At 40.6% G+C, this 24,650-nt stretch overlaps 1 long non-coding RNA gene across 1 annotated transcript; it reads left to right on the top strand.

The window, feature by feature from the left end:
* The first annotated feature begins 24,085 nt into the window (after positions 1-24,085).
* Positions 24,086-24,388, top strand: LOC118483332. Its single transcript, XR_004870381.1, has 2 exons — positions 24,086-24,197; positions 24,291-24,388. It is a non-coding gene; the product is annotated as an uncharacterized LOC118483332 (long non-coding RNA).
* The last annotated feature ends 262 nt before the right edge of the window (positions 24,389-24,650 follow it).

Genomic DNA, 24,650 nt, shown 5'->3' with positions numbered 1-24,650 from the left:
ATCCTAAATCATTCGAAAACTAAGTTGTTTCCGAGACTTAGTTTTATCCCAATTATAACCGAGATCAAATAACCATAAATTGGTTTCTCTAAATCAAGATAATAACACTTCCTTAGAGTCGTTTAGTTAACGATTCGGTAGAGCTCGGACACGTAGTTTAGTTACGTCGTTTAATTAGAAACTTATAATTATTCCTTGATTAGGAATGCTTTAGTTGCACGCTAGCGAGTTCACATTCTTGGAATCACATTACGGAATCACGTTAAGTTAGCTTTGCACAGGATTATCCAAGTGAGTTTATAACCCCCACTTTTTACTGTTTTACATTTTTTTTTATAAAATGTTTTCGGGGATGGAAAGACATGCAAGTTTTGCAAAATCACACAAGGTTTCGATAAATGAATATCACATATTTATAAACCATTTTGCGACAGAATTTCAACGAACTCAAATGGTTTACGAAAAGATTATACTAAACATACCGGTTTTATAAAAACATAAGTGTTTTTCGAAACATGCATGAGTTTTAATAACACAAATGACGTGGGCAAAGGCCCAAGGACATGGGCAGAGGCCCAAGGACATGAATAACTCACACATTATACGTTAACTAGCATATAGTTAAGCTAGGGAATGAACTGTTAGATCAGGTGAGCGAATAGTAATCTCTCTTAAGTGCCATTAATCTTGTATAAGACCAAGGGCAAAAGTGGTAGATCTATCGGGTGTAGCGAGCCCCACTCTTGGGTCCTTGTGTGGCCCATGTGGTGCTTTTGTTGTTCTAACCGGGTGGACCGGGGGAAATCCGCTAGGGTTGAGTGCTTCCTATGTCGCCACACATATTAATGTCCTTGCAAAACATTAATGATCTGCTCATAGACGCTTACATACCAGCTTTTGATACTCAAATTTTCAAATGTTTTTAAGATTCATTTGATGGAAACTCACAAATACATGGATTTACAAACTTTGGTAACGCTTTTCAAATTATACCTAAGTAAGAGGATGCGCTGATCCTGTCTACAAAGGTTCGTTTGGGCTCGGCCCATTCTCTCTCGTGCAATGCACAAAGACTCTTGTGGGCTAGACTCACAGTTTTTCTTATACATGCCAAGAAAATAATTTTACTATATTTTCTTAACAACTTTAAAACCGGTGATCAAAAAGATTTATTTTAAATCTTTTCAAAACAAACTATGAACTCGCTCAACTTTATGTTGACTTTTTCGCATGTTCTTTCTAAGGTTACATTTTCAAAACTATGGAACGGTTGGAATAGGAGAACCCATGGGAATTCGAGTGATTAGCAGGCGTTATATTTCTAGAAGTCTTAGCTTATTTGCTTCCGCTGTGCAATGAAGGTACCAGTCCAGTCACGCCAGCTCTGATATTTCGGGGTGTGACAGATTGGTATCAGAGCTATAGGTTACAGCGAATTAGGTTTCTGTAAAGATACCTAGGCTCTAACCTCACTTTCCTCTGGGGACTTAGATTTCTAAGACTGTGAATACATATAAAACACCTATCACTCGAATATGGGTTCCAACTGTTGCCGAAACAATGAGTAAACATTTTGGTTTAAAAAAAATACATAAGTGTTGTGTTGATACACGGTTCACGAAATAGATTCATACATTAAGCAAAACTTTGAGAGTTTTGGATAGCATGCATTTAGGACCTTTGGAAAGCTTATGTCGAAACTCATTAGAGGTCCTCACTTAGAAACCGTGACTAACAACTCAGGCAAACGCCATCATATTATGTCGTCTATGCTATTTCACTTACTCGAGCAGGTAACCTACGCGGAACGAAACGCTTGTGAACAAGTATACATGAAACTTAAACTATACGTCAGCGGACGTCGAAGTATGTCACACACGACTTACGAGGCAAGGCCTCTGGAAAACATGATAGGGCACGATAACAACGATGTTAATCCCGACAGCGGGAGAACTACAGAGCGAAATGCGGCACCTTGCCACGTGATCCGGCAGACGACACGAATCTCGCTGAGGTACGCTAGAACAAGACTTCATAACCGTCGGTGTTTAGTCTAATGAGACTCACAACTATTGGCCCTGCATAAGAAGTCACATGTCTTCGCACTCCCCCCTACTTCATTAATGGCGACTATGCTATGTTCGACATTCCATGGTAATGTCATCTAACAACCGATCATCACACTAACTTCCAGGTAAACTCCTTAAATTTCTTTTGTTGAAATTTCGACTTTTGCATATAGTGAGTAGATTTTCATATTTCTACTCCCCCTAATGGTTATGGCATCACGAAAATTTTATTTCATGATAGCGAACACTCATTTGCTTATTTCTTGACAAATTCGTACGCTGCACATGCATTGTTTGCTACGCATGTGGTTTCACTTCGAATGGTTGTTTTGTCAAAATCGTATATATTATTTCGCTATACTAAATCCTTGCATTGTATTCTAAATAAACCACATTATTCCGTAATGTTGACTCTTTGATATCGAGTCAACGAACTAGTTGAAATTCATTTCTTTTGAGTACATAACATGGTTTGTTCATTGTAACCATGTCCAAACCTTCGTATTGATACATGAATCCATTGTTGGATTGTGTTTAAACCAAGTTCAATTGTTTGAATTGCTCGTAATATATTCGATTCAAGATTCCATATGATGGATTGAGGCCATCATATTCGAAACAATCCCAACAAGAACTTCATTTGCTTTGAATCATAACATGCATGTTTGGTCTTCGACTTCATTAAATCGTTTCTTTGATCACGATCACCTTGTGGTGGCGTTTTTCACAAGTTTGAAGCTTGCGCTAATCTCGTTGCTCACCTCATGTATGGATTTAATTATTTATTTGTTTATTGATATTAAATCCGCTTGTTCGATTTGTTATATTAAATCAGTCTTAATGCAATTGTGTGTTAGGACAATGGTACACAAGTTCGTGTTGAATATTCTGGTGTACCTCTTAGCAGTTCTTTCACCATCGAGCGGACTTTTTGTGGTATTCATTGCTTTTCATTTTCGCTCGAAAACATTATTTATTTGTTTCATTTTCAATCGAAAATCCTATTAGATTTGTTTGAGCCGAATATTCAGATCTACTTCATTGAACCTTTCATCAGATTTCAAACACGGTGAACTTGTTCGGTCACCGCTATTGATGAATTATTTCATTCACTACGACACCTTGTGGTGTCGGTATGAACTTGTAGCTTGGGCTAATTATGATCGAGCGTTTCATGCAAAACACGGTGATGCTTGTTCGGTCACCGCTATTGTTGAATTATTTCATTCACTACGACACCTTGTGGTGTCGGTATAAACTTGTAGCTTGAGCTAATCATGATCGAGCGTTTCATGCAAAACACAGTGATGCTGGTTCGGTCACCGCTATTGTTGAATTATTTCATTCACTACGACACCTTGTGGCGTCGGTATAAACTTGTAGCTTATGCTAATCACGATCAATCGCTTCATGCGAAACTACGTATGCTTTTGTTTGACTAATCACTTAAATAGTCTTAATGCAACTATGTATTAAGACGATGATACACCAGGTTCGGTTGTATTTCATTTTGGTGTATCCTTGCAACACATTGATTTTTATTCATTCATTGGTTTGATAGTTGATGAATCATCTTTACGATTTTATTTATTTGAGTTTGTTGAATTCGAGTTCCATTTATACAACAACCAACGCAAGTTTCCGTTGGTAGTGAATTCTATTGTTTCAAAATTGATTTGCATGTTGTGAACGTTCATTGAAATTCTCTTGGTCGAAATTCCTCTTTGTTGAACCCCGTAAACTTGGTCGCATTGGTGATAGTATCACTACGCTTCATTCACTTGACATCGATTTCTGGAACAAACTCAGTTGAACCGTTGGGTTCTTATTGATGCAAAATGTCTTTACACCCACGTAATCCGAATAAGTCTTGATTCGATTACGTGGTCATTCATTCTGGTATTATTCGGACTTACCTAGGAACAGCACAACTCCGAGGAGATAACGTAGAACAAATTTCGAGGACGAAATTTCTGTAACAGGGGGAGAATGTGACAACCGGTAATTAACGCCTTTTAATTACGCGATTAACAATCGTTTTAGACGATAATAAATAGTGTTTGAAAACACGAATTAGCTTAATTAGGCTTTTGGAAAGCCTAGGAACGTCTACTTGATTCACGTTACGTGATTTAGCGATTTTCAAGAACTTAAACGTGCAATAGAATTTTAAATGAACCTATTTAATCTTTATATTTTTTTTGGGCATCGGCGTTTTATCTAGATCATTAATTCGCAAACACGCACATATATGTGTTATATATATATATATATATATATATATATATATATATATAATACATCTGTTATCTTGTTAGTAAAAATCTCTAAGAATAATGACTACAAAGTTGTTTCATCAATAGAAACATAAATACTCAAGTGCTAAGTAAAATAATGGATGGAACATGCCATGTTCCTTTCTTTTCTTACTTGTCAACGTTTGCATGGGCATGAATACCCATATCAATTGTTTTTTTAGGAAACAAATAAAATGGTGTATACATATATTTATAAAAGATAATAAATATCGTTCCTTCACATCATATTTTATGCTTTAATTATTCAAATATTTATTTATTTAATTATTTATTCAAATACCCACGCTCTAATATGGCATCTAGTTATATTAAAATGTAAAACCCATGCCTTTTTACTTATGCTAATTGAAACAACCATCATCTCTTTTCTGTTTAATTTGGCTGCATAAAATAATTCCATGAACAAACCAACTCCATCATTAAATCTTGTGGTCTAAGTTAAACTAAATCATCACATCATGGAGCTTACTTCACGCCACCATACTTTCTTAAATTTATGGCCTTATTTCGGATGTTTCCTGACCATACCCTATGAAACCCATACGGTCACCCACATATGACCCCACATCCATTCCTTTTCATCCATCAGATTTTTATACATTAAAATATAGATAATAACCTCATGTGTCCTTACCGTGTATCCTCATTTTACACATCACACACCCATATCAGCATTGTTCCCTCTCTGTCTTCTGAATAATACCAAACGCCGGTGAACGGAGAGAGTCCGGCAACTGACAGCCGAAATCCAGGCAACCCGATCCCACCAAAACCCCTTCCTTTCTTCTCATACCCGACACCCCCCTTCGCTCTCCCTCTGTTTCATGGTTGAACGACAACAGTAGCAGAGCCGCCAGGCGGTGGCAGCGGTTATTCTCCGCCCATCTTCTTCGTCAAACAACTACACACCCACACCGAGTCCTCATCTCCCTCTCGACTTCAGTTCCGGTGACGGAATCGGGCCGGGTCTGCTCGTTTGTCCGGCAAGTTTGCCGACGGTGATGATGAGATGCTGATGAAGACGATGATCGTCGAGCGGCGCTATTTCTCTGGTAAGATGCCTCCTAGTTCCTTATCACCTCAAATATTTTAGATCCCGGTTCTTTTCTTTCGGCCATTTTGTGTGATTTCAGGATGTATCAGGGGGGTTGATCTTGACGATAGCAACCGGCCGGCGTCGGAACTGCGCCGACGACGGCAAATGACGTAGGTGGAGGTGGTTATGTGGTTCCGTTCAGATGTTTAAGATCTCGGGTCCTGGTTCAAGTTATTTCTGGTTCGGTTCACTTTTGGTTCGGAGTTGGTTTATAGTGGATTCGGGTTCGAGTGATGCTCAGTTTGGGTTTCAGATTCAAGATTTTGGTTCGAGTTGGATTGTAACGGGTCACGGTACGACAGGTCAAGGGTAAGTCCAAGATGGTCAACTCAGTCAACTGCGGGTCAAACCCGGTCGACACAGTCAACATGGTCAACACGGGTCAACCGAACAGATTTTGGTTTGGGTCAAACGCAGCCAATGCGAGTCTTGGTAAATTATTAACGACGCAGTCGTTATTATATTTTCTTATAAATATCATTTAAACGTGAAGCCGAGCTCGACCAGACCAACTACATTTATATATCGTCAATTTTAAGGATGACTACATTTATTATTTCATATACCGACTGATGGCGCGAAGTTTTGTTCATATATATGTGCATTCATATATATATATATATATATATATATATATATATATATTTATATAATACACTTATATAAAACTTCAATTGTGACGTCTTCATCTAACTATCGGACATATAATATTTATTGGATATGAAGTTCGCCTTGAAAATGTTGAGTTTTGAATATAAATACGACAACTTTTTTTGTCGGGTTATTCCAAAAACAGAGGAAACTCTGTCTGATTCTCCTAAAAATCCGAAACGCGACACGTGATTTTATTCCAAAAACGACGTTTATCAAGGTTTAGTTAATTTTTATAAAATAAGTATAAAAGTATACTTATTTTGGCGTTGCTTTATAACGTGAGTTACTAGTTAACCAAAAACCTATAACTTGTGTATATTTATTTCAAAACACATTGATAACTATTATAAGTTATATTTATTTCAATCGTCTAGAATACGGATATTTTTATGAAATGAGTATAGTCGATTATATTCATTTCAAACGTTGAGTTTCGAATATATATATATACATATGTATATATATTTAGTTATTTCCATCCTACGAAAACTACAACGGTATATTACCGAATCATATACGATGTTTCGAATTTCGTAACATTATCGATTTACGTATTTCTATTCATGACGACTTCGTAAAATATATTTATTTTTATACATATATATATATATATATATATATATATATATATATATATATATCCTAAATCATTCGAAAACTAATTTGTTTCCGAGACTTAGTTTTATCCCAATTATAAACGAGATCAAATAACCATAAATTGGTTTTTCTAAATCAAGATAATAACACTTCCTGAGAGTCGTTTAGTTAACGATTCGGTAGAGCTCGGACACGTAGTTTAGTTACGTCGTTTAATTAGAAACTTATAATTATTCCTTGATTAGGAATGCTTTAGTTGCACGCTAGCGAGTTCACATTCTTGGAATGATATTACGGAATCACGTTAAGTTAGCTTTGCACAGGATTATCCAGGTGAGTTCATAACCCCCACTTTTTACTGTTTTACATTTTTTTATAAAATGTTTTCGGGGGTGGAAAGACATGCAAGTTTTGCAAAATCACACAAGGTTTCGATAAATGAATATCACATATTTATAAACCATTTTGCGACAGAATTTCAACGAACTCAAATGGTTTACGAAAAGATTATACTAAACATACCGGTTTTATAAAAACATAAGTGTTTTTCGAAACATGCATGAGTTTTAATAACACAAATGACGTGGGCAAAGGCCCAAGGACATGGGAAGAGGCCCAAGGACATGAATAACTCACACATTAATCTTGTATAAGACCGAGGGCAAAAGTGGTAGATCTATCGGGTGTAGCGAGCCCCACTCTTGGGTCCTTGTGTGGCCCATGTAGTGCTTTTGTTGTTCTAACCGGGTGGACCGAGGGAAATCCGCTAGGGTTGAGTGCTTCCTATGTCGCCACACATACTAATGTACTTGCAAAACATTAATGATCTGTTCATAGACGCTTACTTACCAGCTTTTGATACTAAAATTTTCAAATGTTTTTAAGATTCATTTGATGGAAACTCACAAATACATGGATTTACAAACTTTCGTAACGCTTTTCAAATTATACCTAAGTAAGAGGACGCGCTGATCCTGCTTACAAAGGTTCGTTTGGGCTCGGCCCATTCTCTCTCGTTCAACGCACAAAGACTCTTGTGGGCTAGACTCACAGTTTTTCTTATACATGTCAAGAAAATAATTTTACTATATTTTCTTAACAACTTTAAAACCGGTTATCAAAAAGATTTATTTTAAATCTTTTCAAAACAAACTATGAACTCGCTCAACTTTATGTTGACTTTTTCGCATGTTCTTTCTCAGGTTACATTTTCAAAACTATGGAACGGTTGGAATAGGAGAACCCATGGGAATTCGAGTGATTAGCAGGCGTTATATTTCTAGAAGTCTTAGCTTATTTGCTTCCGCTGTGCAATGAAGGTACCAGTCCAGTCACGCCAGCTCTGATATTTCGGGATGTGACACTCTATGCCTCTAATGATACTCTTGATGATGAATTTTGTTTGATGGCATTAGAGTCAATACCAGAAGGGGTAGAAACTGAAGGTGAACAGCTAAGTGCTGAAACAGTGGATGAAGTTGCTGAAGCAGTGGTTACTGCAGTTGCTGGTGGTGAACTACTGCTGGAAGAAAATTCAGAAACCCTGCTTGAACCACTGTCTAACCTCTGGTCCAAAGAAGACAAAAAGGAAGAAGAAAAGAAGAAAGCTGGTGAGGAAGAAGTTAGAGCTGATGAAGAAGGTGATCATCAATGTGACTGTGCCATGATGGCTGCTGCTAAGGTATCACCTCAAGTTCTTGAAAAACTGTGTTCAGACAAATGTATTATTGCATTTGCTAACATCAAAGAGGTAAATGAAAATCTTAGGGATAAAGTCTTATCTGATGAAGTCAAATTTGAAAAGTCATTAAAAGAACTTAGAAACAAATTGGCTGAAATAGATAAAGAGATCAGCAGTCTAAAAGAAGAGCATAGCATAACCAAAACTCAACTTCAAACTATGGTAGAAAAATACCAAGTTTGTAAAAAGGAGTTAAGAGTCTACCCAGATCACTTGTGAAAGATGGGTAGAATCTTGTAAAGGGTATGAGGTTATGCTTGAGAAACAGCTTAAAAACAATGTCAAGTTTGGTATAGAACATAGAAAATATGATGATCTTGTAAACACTGCTGAAATACAAGCGGTTTCATCTAAAATAATACCAACCAACAAAAGTGGCCAAGAAGTTAAAATAACTGACAAACTTGGTAACAAAATTACTCTGTAAAGATCTGTGGGATCTTCAACTTTTGAAGAGATTGAGAAATACCAATTTAAACCCACATGGTCTAATGAGTGTGACATCCTGGAAAACTTCAAACCAATGGATTTCACAACCACTGATGGTGTAAAAGCTCCAAAAGCAAGGGTCATTCCTATCAAAGATATCCCAACAGAGGTTCAAAACTCTATTGCAAAGGAATCTGAGAAAAGGAAGAAAAGAGAAAAGATTAAAAACCTGTTTTGTGATTTTTGTGAAAAGAGGAATCATCTAATAAAAGACTGTTTTCATCTAAAAGCACATGATCTAAACAAAACAAATGTCATTGATCCTGCTGAAAGCTGCACCATATGTGGTAAAAATAACCACAAAACTAAGGAATGTGTGTATCTCAAAAAAATTGATGAGAAAAAGAAGGAGTACACTGTAAAAACATCCTTAAGTTCATCAGCATCATCTGTTAAATTCACCAAGAAACAATCATTGTTTGTCCCTGTCCAAACTGCTATCACAAAACAGCTGAACCAAACATCTGTCCAATTGGATGTACAGGTGAATAATGCACCTCTAGCCAATCATTTCAGAAAAGGCAAGGAAAAAGCATCATACCAAAGGATTCCACACGTTTATGAGGCTTACAAAAGGCCATCTAAACCAAGAGTGAACAGGCATCCTTTGGGTTACCAACAGATGATGGGCCAAGACCCCCAACAGCGATTAGAAAAGAACATTCCCAAAACTGTTCAAACCCCTGAGCTAACCACTGTCCATACACTTGCCACCATCCCAAACACTGTTGAGGCCCCATCCAAAGCCTTATTGGCTTTGGAGACCTTAATGAACTAATCCTTTTACTTCATGTGTAGGGAGCTTCTGCATGCTTAGATAGTCTTTGGTATGTAGATAGTGGAGGCTCCGGGCACATGACAGGATGTAAAGCCCTTCTTCAAGAATTCAAATTCATGGAGGGGGTGATATATCCTTTGGTAATAATAGTAAAGGGAAGGTTCTGGGGTCTGGTACAGTAAAATCTGGAAATGTAAAATTTGAAAATGTCAATCTTATAGACAATCCAAAATTCAACCTCCTGAGTGTATCACAAATGAGTGATAAGGGGTATGGCTCATTCTTCACAAAGGATTGTTGTAGGATTGTTGGACCTGAAATGGTTGATAAGATTGAAGCAATAATCAACAAAGGTTCAACTAAACTTGTTGCTCAAAGAAGTGGCAATGTTTATATTGTTGATATATCAAAAGAGTGTCCCAGAGCTGATGCCTATCTGTTCTCAGCTGCTTCTAGCAAAGAAACAGAACTATGGCACGGGAGATTGGGGCACACAAATCTTAAGACAATCACTGCCATTTCAAAACAGGGACTGGTAAGGGGTTTACCTCAAAAACTGTTCTCCTGTCCTGAGCATTGTGTTTCCTGTCTAAAAGGAAAACAACATAAAAGCTCTTACAAATCCATTGATGAGTCCAAAACAACCAAATGTTTGCAAATGCTTCATACGGATTTGTTTGGCCCAGTTAAAGTCATGAGTCTTAAGAAAAAGAGATATTGTTTGGTTATAGTTGTTGACTTTTCTAGGTTTACATGGACTTACTTTTTACACTCAAAAGATGAGACTGCAGGCATTCTGCAAGACTTTGTGAAACAGGTTGAAAAGCAGTTTGACCGTCCAGTAAAAATCTTCAGAAGTGACAATGGCACAGAGTTCAGGAACAAGGAGTTGGATGATTTCTGTGTGTCAAAAGGATTTGTGAGGCAGTATAGCATTCCAAGAACACCAGAACAAAATGGGGTTGTTGAAAGGAAGAACAGAACTTTGATTGAGGCTGCCAGAACCATGCTTGCAGATTCAGGTTTGCCATTAACTTTTTGGGCTGAAGCAGTAAACACTGCTTGCTATGTCCAAAACAGAGTTTTAATTAATCCCAGACATCAAAAGACTGCCTATGAACTTCTGTATAAAATAAAGCCATAAATCTCATATTTCAAAGTTTTTGGTTGCCCATGTTTCATTTTAAACTTAAAAGATTCCATCTCAAAGTTTGCAGCCAAAATTGATATGGGATACCACCTGGGATACTCAACCACTGCTAAGGCCTACAAAGTGTTTAATACACGGACCAAAGCAGTGGAAGAGACTTTGAATGTAAAGTTTAATGAACTTTCATCACTCAAAATTCTAGCAAATCCTGCAGATTTGTTTAATCTTGATAAGTTCACTTTTGAAAATACTATTGTCATGACTAACAATGCAGGTCCATCTGAGAATTCATCACCAGACTATGGATATGAGATCATCATTCCTCAAAAGTCTGCCTCAATGGGAAGAGCATCAGTTGTTCAAAACAGTTGTCAAAGCTCAACCACTGCTACCTCAACAGTTGTTGACCAAAGTAGCCCCTTAACCCCTACTTCCACCTCATCAAACACTGCTAACAAAAGTCCTCAAACAGTGGATCAAAGTCAGCATGTGTCCTCACCATTACCCCCTATGCCACCACCTTTTGAAGCCACTGCTGGGTCATCAAAGTCACCAGCAGTGGTTAGCTCAGATGACACACATCTGCAGCCCTCACCACTCAATGCCATTATTCCATACCAAGGTGAGCTCATCTTCTTGAAATCTCATCCACAAGATCAAATTATTGGCAAAATCAATGAAGGGGTGCTCACAAGAAGTCAATCCCAAAACATTTGTCTTTTTGCTGGTTTTCTATCACTCCATCAGCCAGCAAGTACCAAGAGGCACTGAAAGACAACAGCTGGGTAGAAGCTATGCAAGAGGAGCTCCAACAGTTCAGAAGACAACAAGTATGGGTGCTTGTACCACTACCAGAGAATGTAAGTCCTATTGGCACAAAGTGGGTCTTCAAAAACAAAACTGATGAAAGGGGTATTGTTGTCAAGAATAAAGCCAGGCTTGTGGTTCAAGGTTACAGACAAGAAGAGGGCATTGACTATGATGAAACTTTTGCCCCTGTTGCTAGACTTGAAGCAATCAGACTCTTTCTGGCCTTTGTTGTCAACCACAACATCAAGGTGTACCCAATGGATATAAAATGTGCATTCCTCTATGGTAAGATTCAAGAAGAGGTATATGTCTGTCAACCTCCAGGTTTTGAGGATCCATTTAATCCAGATCATGTCTACAAGCTAAATAAAGCTTTGTATGGCTTGAAACAAGCACCAAGAGCCTGGTATGAAACTCTTTCCACCTTTCTACTCTCCATTGGTTTCACCAGAGGCAGAATTGACGAAACACTGTTTTTAAAATGGAGAGGAAAGGATTTGATGATTGTCCAAATTTATGTGGATGACATCATTTTTGGAAGCACATGCAATAAAATGTGTGAAGAGTTCAGGCAACTCATGACAGCTGAGTTTGAAATGAGTGCAATGGGTGAACTCCAGTGCTTTCTTGGTCTCCAAGTAAGGCAACTGTAAAATGGCACTTTCATCCATCAGGGAAAATATGCCAAAGAACTTTTAAAGAAATTTGATATGGATGATTGTAAGCCATGCAGTACACCCATTGCAACCAATAAATTGGTCATGTCTGATGAAAAGGATGATTTGGTTGATCAGACCTTATATAGAAGCATGATTGGGTCTTTATTGTACCTAACTGCATCTAGACTAGACATTATGTTGGCAACATGTGTCTGTGCAAGACCCCAATCAGCCCCCAGAAAGTAAAACCTTATTGCTATAAAAAGGATATTCAGATACCTCAAAGGTGCTCCCACACTTGGTATCTGGTATCCGGCTGATGGTAAAATTGTGCTTTCAGGTTTCTCAGATAGTGACTTTGCTGGATGTGACAAGACAAGGAAGTCCACTTCAGGAGGGTGCCAATTCCTAGGCCACTGCTTAGTGTCTTGGCAAAGCAAAAAGCAAGCAGCTGTTTCCACATCCATTGCTGAAGCAGAATATATAGCTGCTGCAAGCTGCACAGCCCAACTGCTTTGGCTTCAAAATCAGTTGCTGGATTTTGGTATCACTACCTTGAAAACACCACTTATGTTGGACATTCAGGCAGCAGAAAATATCATCAAAAATCCAATTTCTCATTCAACCACCAAACACATCGACATCAGACATCACTTTGTGAGGGATTGCTATGAAAAAAGTTTGATTTCTTTGCATCATGTTCCAACTAAGGATCAGCTGGCAGATGTGCTAACCAAAGCATTAGACACATCCACCTTTGAAAGCTTGATCTCTAGGATTGGCATGCTAAATATGGAATAACAGGCAAAATCCTGTTTTTCTATGAATAAAAGCATTAAAATGTTTTCAGAAAATCAAAAACCCATCCTTAAAAATAGCTAAAAATGATTTTTTCATTAAAATCCTTAAAAGTCTGCCATAACCACTGATGAGTTCAAAAGACTGTTCTACTTCAAAAGACTGTCCACTGCCGAAAGCCATCCCCTGTTCTCTCATTTCTTCGATAAACACTGTTGTTCAAAAGCAGTGTTGTATCCACTGATGAGCTATCCACTGATAGCAAAAATCATCCACTGCCTTCCGTACCGTTACAACCACTGCTTTCTTAAGTAACTTTCACAAAAGTATTGTCCTTCACTGTAACACCCCGTGTTTTCGAAAGTCAAAGTCAAAGCCAAAGTCAAACTTTGACCCCTTTTATTTGTAATTAATCTATTTTAATTTTTGTATTATGTGGAGTAAGTGTTGTCTAATCTAAATGAATCGAATGTTAATCGAATGTGAATCGCTAATCGACCTTGAATCGTAGGAAGTATCAATGCGATAAAGCTAATCAACCAGTAATCAAGCTAATCGAATCAATCATCGAACTCGAACCTCGAATTATGCGAACCTTGGTATTATTATACGTGTGTGTGTGCCTTATGTGTTACTTGTGCGTGTTTACTTTATGTCGTAATGTGTGGTGATCAATCAAATCCAATCGAAACTCGAAAAGGCAATCGAACTCAATCGAAACCGGAACCGAAATGTGAAACTAGGATGCTTATGTTAGATATAGTAGTTAGGACTGAAAGTAATTTGTTTAGGAAACTCTATCGTATTCGTATCAACGTTCATCGAAATCGAAATATCAAAAATCGTCGCGAAACACTCGAAGAGGGTTACTGATCGAACAGGAGATCCTGATCCAACAGGCCAGCCGATCGAACAGGCTGTTCGATCAAGCAGGCCATTCGACCAGAACTCCTGGCCGATCGGTTGACTCTTTCCCCTTTTGGAATCCTATAAATAGGGATGTCATTGTCTTCATTTCCACTTTTGGAAAGCTCTGACTGAACCAGTCCTTGTTCTTCACCTTTTCTCAGATTTCTCTCCGATCCGGTAAGTTTTCACCCTAAATCTTGTACGTTTTTTTATCATTACACGATTCTACACCTTTCTATCTTTCAAAACTTGATTTCTAACCGTGAAATCACCAAGATCTAGGTGTTCTTGGATGATGTCATCATGGTGTTCTTGAAGAACATCATGTTTTGGCCTCATTCAACCATGAATGGCTTAGATCTAACCGATTTCCACATAAACAAACTAAAATCTATCATAGATCTTAACATTTCATGGTGTGAAAGATTGAAAGACGGATTTCCCGACTTTCTTTCAACTCTTTTACACTCAGCACGTTAGAACCAGTAGAAACGGAGCTTGAACCAGCTCACTAATCATTCTAACAACCACATGGTTCAAGGTTCGGATTCTAACTACGAGGTTCACTGATTTCGGGTTAAACGTTAAACTACCGTTCCGAACAGTTCACTGGCCGGACTTGGGTGATTCCTGTCCGAACCAGTGAAACAAGTAAGAACCCATGTTCTATGGTTCAACTCGTTATCAAAGTACCTCAAAATCATATCAGAATAATCAAAACAGCCAAGTGTTAGACGACAGGCCGACCAGGTCAGAAATGCTGGCCGAACGGCTAGGCTATTCGAACGAACAGCCCAGCCGATCGGACTTACCAGCCGATCGACCGGGTCAGTCGATCGGCTAGCACATGGCCCCACATATTTCCAATTTCATGAAGTATACTATTGACGAAGTGATGTTCGATCGAATATGCTCCTCGATTGGTAAACATTACTCTTCGGATCATGAGATATTATGCTTCAACACTTAATCACTTTTCAACTCATTCGACGCATTGGAGTGCCACCCGATCGAATATACCATCCGATCGTGTGACACCCTGTTAAGGATCCACTAAAGTACCTAACCGATTGGTTGGATTAACCGATCGAACGGTCCGTTCGATCGAACGACCTGAAGAGTAAGGATACTTCAATGTTTCCAAATAATGCTGCAAGAACTTCAAAAGTTCAAACCATCATACACAAACACATCCTTCCCAAAGGAAGAAACAATCCACTTGAACTGTCCAAGCCGATCGATCCTTCCGGTCGATCGAGTAGACCATCCGAACGGTTAGACCAACCGATCGGTTGGACTGTTCGATCGAACCTGCTGTTCGATCGACTAGACTGTTCGACTCTATTTCACTTGTTTGCATTTCCGCGTTTCTCATTCGTTATACTATCGAACTATTCTGGCTAACCTACTCTCAGTGCTCCCTTCAATCCATAATCAATCACTGTGAGTATACTCGATCCCTTTTTGCTTTCAGCACTTTTGGGTGTTACATACGTTACTTATCAAATCACAATCAAACACAAACTATTTGAACGCTAACCGATTGCATGTATTACGTGACTGAATGAATGCTTGTTTATTATGTTTACACATGTAATGCTATCTACCTGCCTTAGCAACATAGTACTATAGTTTGGACTCAGCACCCGTTCACACGGGGGTTGTTAAGGACAATTACTTGCATGGATTACGGTGGTAATCATGTATTGCGAACTTTCTCGGACAGTCAACCCGCAGTCGTTGGTACCGATGGTCCCATGTCGATAATTAGCATGCTTCGTTTTCCTCTGTGTACGTGCCTGGTTATGCGTAAACTATTCGAACTCTATATGCTATTATCAAACTTGTGTACTCACCTTTACATTATTTGTATTGACTTTATTTTAACGTATGTGACAGGTGTTTAAGGTGTATGCTTGCTAGGAAAGCGAGGCTAGAATAAGTCTCTAGAGGCCCCCAACAAATAGTTCTCTGTCAAGACTCAACTTCTAGTGCATAGTTGTTTGTAGATCTTGTCAGTCTGGGTCTTTAGGGGCATTTAGACAATATTTATTTGGTTTTGTAATAATTAAATCTGAGTTGTCGGAACAGGATTTATTTGTTTGGATGTTATCTGTAATAACTTGCTTATTTATTCAGGATACGGTATGGGACGTATCATTTAAACTGAATTTGTATTAATAGTTGTTGTGGAAACTTCTAGACAATCTGTTTCGCTCAGTGCCATGCCCCGATGATTCCGCCATCGGTTGGGGTGTGACAGATTGGTATCAGAGCCATAACTATAGGGAATTAGGTTAGACACGACCTAGTCCGGGTCGCTGTCTTAGAGACCTAGACTATAGCTGGGAACCAGTAGACCAAGTTTATGTGCTTATTTATGCTATTCTTCGCTATCACTGCACTTGAATTTCGATCAAAGCCACCAATCTAGTCAGGATTAGGCGTGAAAACCGCAAAACTCAAGACCGAATTGCCTGACTTATGTTGATTTTATCCATTTATTCATGTTCATCCTAATGTTTTCACTAACAAACGAGGAGAATTATACCAAATCAGGAGTGAAATCCACATTTTGATGATAATTTTCCTTGAATTCTCTTAAAACAAGGAAGAAATTGCTAAGCCAGGGGTGAAACCCTAACCTCGGCAATTTGTTCCGAATTATCTCACCAAAGCTTCGACGGACTCCAACGACCTGAACTCGCAAGTATGAGTTAGGAAATACGTGTGGAATGCCCAAGCATCGAGGCAGAAACACGATCCCTGGAGTCAAAAGTGACGACAAGTCTACTGTGAATAGTTGAACTGCTTTGGGTAGTCAATGTCTAGTAGCCGCAGACGATCCATCTCTCAATTTTATGTACTCTGGTGACTCGTTGATTTATGGGACTTTATGTGCTTTATCTGTTTACTTTTTGTTGCCATTTCAATCGACACAAACGACTCGTATTTTTATTCTGTCTCAAACCAATCTCCACTGGGTGCAATCTAGACGATGTTATGCTGTGCTATGCTATACGACTAAGATAGGCTATACTATGCAATGCTATTCAATATGCTAATACGTGATCACTGTACGAACAACACACGAGCTTGGAAGGATAGGTTTCTGTATTCTGACTGACTCTGTGCTAGGTATACGTGTTTATGTGCTTCTGTGCTTCTGTGCTCCTGTGCTCCTGTGCTCTATGTGCTTATGTGCTTCTATGGTTATGTGGATTTTGTGCCTTTCGTGACTATGTGCTTATATGATTCGTGCCTTACTCGTGTTCCTGAACTTTAGTAGTCTAGACGTGTGAGGTGAGATTCGATTACGTTGTGTTGAGTCCTGTGACGTTGTCTGTTGCAGACCATGTCGTCGTCTGGATCCCGACACCGTCTGACCCGTCAAGAGAAAAGAGACAGGCGTCTCGCTGCTATCATCTCCAAAAGTGTGGCAAAGGCCGTTAGTGAGGTGTATGAAAATGTCAGCAAATCGTCTGAGGAATCTCGAGCTGACATCCCTAAAGATTCAAGCAAGACTGCTTTTAGCTTCAAGCAGTTCAAAGCATGCGGACCCAAAGAGTTCACCGGCGAAGATGGCCCTACTGCCATGTTTCATTGGTTTGACTCGGTCGAAGTCTGCGCCAAAGCAGCTGTCCTAAAAATCTCCGCACTCTCAATGCTACAGGCGTCTTCCAGTCCCGTGCTCTAGACTGGTGGACGGCTGAACGAAACAAGCGTGGGAACGATGCAGCTTAGGAGCTGACATGGGAGGAGTTGAAAGCTATTATGATCGACGAATTCTGCCCTCCTCATGAACGCCAAAAGCTGGAGGACGAGTTTTGGACCATCACGCAGAAGGATGGAGACAACGCTGCTCTCACTGCTCGCTTTAAGCAGCTTAGCATCAGATGTCCCGATCAGGTCAAGACCCCAGATCAGACCATCAAGAAGTACATTCGAGCTCTACCAGATTGCGTAGCCGATTTTGTTCAAGCCTCCAAGCCAGCAACAATCGGAGAGACTTACCTACTTGCCGCTGAGATCAATGACAAGCGGGTGAAGTCTGGGTTTTGGGATAAGCAAACCAAGTCTCTGCACCAAGCCACAACAGCATCCACTGACACCGCCTCTGCTCAATCCTCCAAGCCTTCAAGAAGAAAGAAGAAGCAGAACAACTACAGCTCCAGCAACAAGAGCTGTGCTGCCGTAACAATTGTTGCCCCTCTGCAAGTTGTACCAGCTCAGCAGCAATCGCACCAACGCTCAGCTCCAGTGATCAATGCACCGCTAGCAAAGCGTGCATACACAGGTCCTCATCCACTCTGCCCGACATGCTCTTATCATCATCCAGTGGGTCAAGCCTGTCGTTTTTGCGCTCACTGCAACCTTTACGGCCATTTCACTGCGAACTGCCGTTATGGTCCCCGTCAAGCCCCGGTTCAAGCCGTTGCCAATCAAGCTCTACTTCCAGCCCCGCAAGACCAACAAGCAGCTCAAGCATCCGCGGTCAACGCTCGAGTCTGCTTTGCATGTGGTGATCCTAACCACTTTGCAAACAGGTGCCCGAACAGGGTGGTTAAACAAGAGCCCCAACAGCCCCAGCAGCAACAACAGCAGCCTCAGCAACACCAGCAAGCGGCCCATGCCCGAACCTTCAACATCAATGCCCGTCAGGCTCAAGCTGACAACAACGTGGTCAATGGTACGTTCCTTGTGAATGGTATTTATGCATCGTGTTTGTTTGATACTGGAGCCGATAACTGCTTTGTGTCGATTGAATTCGAGAAGCTCCTTAGTCGTAAGCGCTTATATCTTTCGTCGTCATTCGAAGTCGAAGTCGCTACTGAAAGAACTGTCGCCGTTAATTCAGTACTCCGTGATTGTACTCTCGAGCTCAACAATCACATCTTCCCAATCGACCTTATTCCGATGCAACTCGGAAGTTTCGACGTCATAGTAGGCATGGACTTTCTTCGCGAAAACCATGCTGAAATTGTGTGTTTTGATAAGATGATTCGATTCTCGCTCGCAAATGGTGATCTTCTATGTGTGTACGGTGAAACAGCGTCGAAGGTCTCAAGCTCATGTCGTGTATTCAAGCCAGCAAGTATCTCCGCAAGGAATACCAAGCCTTCTTGGCAAACATTGTAGTAGCGGAGAAGGAAAAGAAAAAGAAAGTTGAAGTCAAAGACGTCCCAGTGGTCTGTGAGTTTCCTCAGGTGTTCCCTGATGATCTCCCTGGACTTCCGCCAAGTCGTGATATCGACTTTCGCATCGACCTTATTCCTGGAGCTAACCCTGTTGCCAAAGCTCCTTATCGACTCGCTCCCTCCGAAATGCGGGAACTCTCGAACCAACTACAGGAATTGCTTGAAAAAGGCTTTATTCGCCCGAGGACTTCTCCTTGGGGCGCGCCAGTACTTTTCGTCAAAAAGAAGGACGGGTCGTTCCGGATGTGCATCGATTATCGAGAGTTGAATAAGCTAACCATCCAGAACCGATACCCTCTGCCCCGAATCGACGACTTATTTGATCAGCTGCAAGGTGCCCAATGTTTCTCGAAGATCGATCTGCGTTCTGGCTATCATCAATTGCGGATTCAAGAGGAAGACATCCCCAAAACCGCTTTTCGAACCTGATACAGCCATTATGAATTCGTTGTTATGCCTTTTGGTCTAACTAATGCACCCGCGGTTTTCATGGATCTAATGAATCGCGTGTGTAAGCCCTTCTTAGACCGTTTCGTCATCATGTTCATTGACGATGTCTTGATCTATTCCAAGTCGAAGACCGAACACGCGCAACATCTACGTTTGGTTCTCAAGTTACTTCAGGGGAACCAACTCTATGCCAAGTTCTCCAAGTGCGAATTTTGGTTAGAGGAGGTTCAGTTTCTGGGTCACATCGTGGATAGTCAAGGTATACACGTCGATCCCGCGAAGATCGAAGCAGTCAAAAGTTGGATTACGCCTAAGAACCCGTCAGAAGTTCGTTCTTTTCTCGGACTAGCGGGCTATTATCGACGATTTATTGAAGGATTCTCCAAAATCGCTGTGCCACTTACCGCTCTTACTCATAAGGACAAGCCTTTTGTGTGGGGAACTGCACAAGAGTCTGCTTTTCAAACCCTCAAGCATATGCTGTGCAATGCTCCGATTCTTACGCTGCCCGATGGAAGCGACGACTTCGTTGTCTATTGTGATGCTTCAAACCTTGGTCTTGGTTGTGTTCTTATGCAACGGGATAAGGTTATAGCTTACGCATCTCGACAGCTCAAGGTCCACGAGAAGAACTATACAACCCATGATCTCGAGCTAGGCGTAGTTGTCTTTGCATTAAAGATTTGGCGACACTACCTGTATGGTACCAAGTGTACGATCTTCACTGATCACAGGAGTTTACAACATATCTTCAATCAGAGAGAACTTAATATGCATCAACGCCTATGGGTAGAACTCCTCAACGATTACGACTGTGAGATTCGTTATATCCCAGGCAAGGCGAATGTGGTTGCCGACGCGCTCAGCAGAAAGAGTTATGTGCTCAGTATCCGAAATGTTCAAGCCCAGCATAACCTCAGATCCCTAATCCGCAAAGCTCAACATGCTTGCTTTAACGAGCGTACATTGAAGAAGGAGAGAATCTATCACGATGGAGCTCAGTTAGTAATCAAATCCGATGGGACATTCTACTATCTGGACTGAATTTGTATCCCCAAGAGGACCGATTTGCGAAAGATTATCATGAATGAAACCCACAAATCCCGATACTCCATTCATCCTGGTGCTGACAAGACGTACCAGGATCTTCGTTATATGTACTGGTGGCCGGGAATGAAGCGAGATATCGCTCTCTACGTTGGAAGTTGCTTAACCTGTGCAAGAGTCAAGGCTGAACATCAAAGACCTTCCGGCTTACTCGAACAACCGCCAATACCTATATGGAAGTGGGAGAGTATAGCTATGGATTTCATAACGAAGCTCCCGCCCACGCCATCAGGTCACGACAGTATTTGGGTTATAGTTGATCGTCTAACCAAATTAGCCCACTTCTTGTCGATACGAGAAGACTACAAGGTGGCACGACTAGCCCAGATCTACACCGACGAGATCATTTGTAATCATGGTATGCCTCACGACATCATCTCTGACCGTGATGCTCGGTTTACTTCAAGATTGTGGGAAACGTTTCAAGCAGCCCTTGGTACGTCGCTTAATCTAAGTACTGCATTCCATCCACAAACCGACGGACAGACTGTAAGGACGACCCGTACTCTTGAAGCAATGCTTCGTGCGTGTGTCATAGATTTTGGTGGTAGTTGGAACAAACACCTGCCATTAGTCGAATTCTCATACAATAATAGCTATCATGCCAGCATCCAAATGGCACCATTCGAGGCCTTATATGGAAGGAGATGTCGTTCGCCTATTGTGTGGCACGAGATCGGTCATTCTCAATTAACCGGTCCCGAGATTCTACAAGAAACGACCGACAAAATCCACCAGATTCGAGACAACTTGGTGAAAGCTCGGAACAGACAGAAAAGTTACGCCAATAAAAGACGCAAGCCCCTTGATTTTGAAGTTGGCGACTACGTACTCCTAAAGGTATCACCTTGGAAGGGTGTAGTCCGATTCGGCAAGAAAAGGGAAGCTCGCGCCTCGATATGTTGGATCTTTTAGGATTCTGGAAAGGATCGGAAAAGTCGCCTACAGACTCGAACTACCGGAGGAACTTAGTAACGTTCATCCGACTTTCCATGTGTCAAACCACCGAAAGTGCCTAGCTGACCATGATCTAATCATACCGCTCGACGATCTTTAGGTCAACGAAACGTTACACTTCGTGGAAAAGCCCGTCGAAATCATGGATCGCCAGACCAAGCAACTCAGGCGCTCTCGCATCCCTATCGTGAAAGTCCGATGGGAAGGCAAACGAGGCGTGGAGTTCACTTGGGAACTCGAAAGCGACATGAAGGCCAAGTACCCGCAATTGTTTAGATAGATCTGAAGCATCAAATTGGTAACATCACGGTGATGTACAGCTTGCAGCCTAATTTCGGGACGAAATTCCCTAAACAAGGGGAGGCTGTAACACCCCGTGTTTTCGAAAGTCAAAGTCAAAGCCAAAGTCAAACTTTGACCCCTTTTCTTTGTAATTAATCTATTTTAATTTTTGTATTATGTGGAGTAAGTGTTGTCTAATCTAAATGAATCGAATGTTAATCGAATGTGAATCGCTAATCGACCTTGAATCGTAGGAAGTATCAATGCGACAAAGCTAATCAACCAGTAATCAAGCTAATCGAATCAATCATCGAACTCGAACCTCGAATTATGCGAACCTTGGTATTATTATACGTGTGTGTGCCTTATGTGTTACTTGTGCGTGTTTACTTTATGTTGTAATGTGTGGTGATCAATCAAATCAAATCGAAACTCGAAAAGGCAATCGAACTCAATCGAAACCGGAATCGAAATGTGAAACTAGGATGCTTATGTTAGATATAGTAGTTGGGACTGAAAGTAATTTGTTTAGGAAACTCTATCGTATTCGTATCAACGTTCATCGAAATCGAAATATCAAAAATCGTCGCGAAACACTCGAAGAGGGTTGCTGATCGAACAGGAGATCCTGATCGAACAGGCCAGCCGATCGAACAGGCTGTTCGATCGAGCAGGCCATTCGACCAGAACTCCTGGCCGATCGGTTGACTCTTTCCCCTTTTGGAATCCTATAAATAGGGTTGTCATTGTCTTCATTTCTACTTTTGGAAAGCTCTGACCGAACCAGTCCTTGTTCTTCACCTTTTCTCAGATTTCTCTCCGATCCGGTAAGTTTTCACCCTAAATCTTGTACGTTTTTGATCATTACACGATTATACACCTTTCTATCTTTCAAAACTTGATTTCTAACCGTGAAATCACCAAGAACTAGGTGTTCTTGGATGATGTCATCATGGTGTTCTTGAAGAACGTCATGTTTTGGCCTCATTCAACCATTAATGGCTTAGATCTAACCGATTTCCACATAAACAAACTAAAATCTATCATAGATCTTAACATTTCACTGTGTGAAAGATTGAAAGACGGATTTCCCGACATTCTTTCAACTCTTTTACACTCAGCACGTTAGAACCAGTAGAAACGGAGCTTGAACCAGCTCACTAATCATTCTAACAACCACATGGTTCCAGGTTCGGATTCTAACTACGAGGTTCACCGATTTCGGGTTAAACGTTAAACTACCGTTCCGAAGAGTTCACTGGCCGGACTTGGGTGATTCCTGTCCGAACCAGTGAAACAAGTAAGAACCCATGTTCTATGGTTCAACTCGTTATCAAAGTACCTCAAAATCATATCAGAATAATCAAAACAGCCAAGTGTTAGACGACAGGCCGACCAGGTCAGAAATGTTGGCCGAACGGCTAGGCTATTCGAACGAATAGCCCAGCCGATCGGACTTACCAGCCGATCGACCGGGTAAGCCGATCGGCTAGCACATGGCCCTACACATTTCCAATTTCATGAAGTATACTATTGACGAAGTGATGTTCGATCAAATATGCTCCTCGATTGGTAAACATTAGTCTTCGGATCATGAGATATTATGCTTCAACACTTAATCGCTTTTCAACTCGTTCGATGCATTGGAGTGCCACCCGATCGAACATACCATCCGATCGTGTGACACCCTGTTAAGGATCCACTGAAGTACCTAACCGATCGGTTGGACTAACCGATCGAACGGTCCGTTCGATCGAACGACCTAAAAGAGTAAGGATACTTCAATGTTTCCAAATAATGCCGCAAGAACTTCAAAAGTTCAAACCATCATACACAAACACATCCTTCCCAAAGGAAGAAACAATCCACTTGAACTGTCCAAGCCGATCAAGCCTTCCGGCCGGCCGATCGAGCAGACCAACCGAACGGTTAGACCAACCGAACGGTTGGACTGTTCGATCGTACCTGCTGTTCGATCGACCAGACTATTCGACTCTATTTCACTTGTTCGATCAAATTCGTCCTATCTAGCGAATCTCGAACCTGAACCGCGTACCCGAACCAGAGCAAACCGCGATTTAGGTGACTATGTTCTAAATCAACATGTCTTATTATTGTGCCTTTTATTCACTCAGGTACCTTTTACTTGTGTCTAAATCTATTTTACGTCACAAGTTTAATATATAATGTGTGTGTGATTAAACAATAATGATAATTTTAATCTGCAGGCTAACTCTGAGGTGTCTGCTTTACTTGGTCGTATTCCATCTTCTGTCGGTTACCAACTAACTTTAGCTACGGATCTTGGAGGTCTTAAAGAGCGTATCACCACAACTAAAAAGGGTTCTATTACATTCGTTCAAGCTATCTACGTGCCTGTTGATGATTTAACGGATCCCGCTCCTGCTACAACTTTTGCTCACTTGGATACCACAACTGTGCTTTCCCAACACGACTTGTAGTTTCCTAAAAGGTGACCAAATTTCTGTTTCTGAGATCGTCTTTTGTAATGTGAATTGGTAAAAGTTGTTTTATGGGTTCATTTAATAATTTAGTGAGTAATGTGGACTAAACAACTAACTGCGTTT

This window comes from Helianthus annuus, chromosome 10 (assembly GCF_002127325.2).
Source record: "Helianthus annuus cultivar XRQ/B chromosome 10, HanXRQr2.0-SUNRISE, whole genome shotgun sequence".
Classification (NCBI taxonomy): Eukaryota; Viridiplantae; Streptophyta; class Magnoliopsida; order Asterales; family Asteraceae; genus Helianthus; species Helianthus annuus.
Note: the sequence above shows the minus strand (reverse complement) of the source record. Positions and strands in the feature narration are given on the sequence as shown.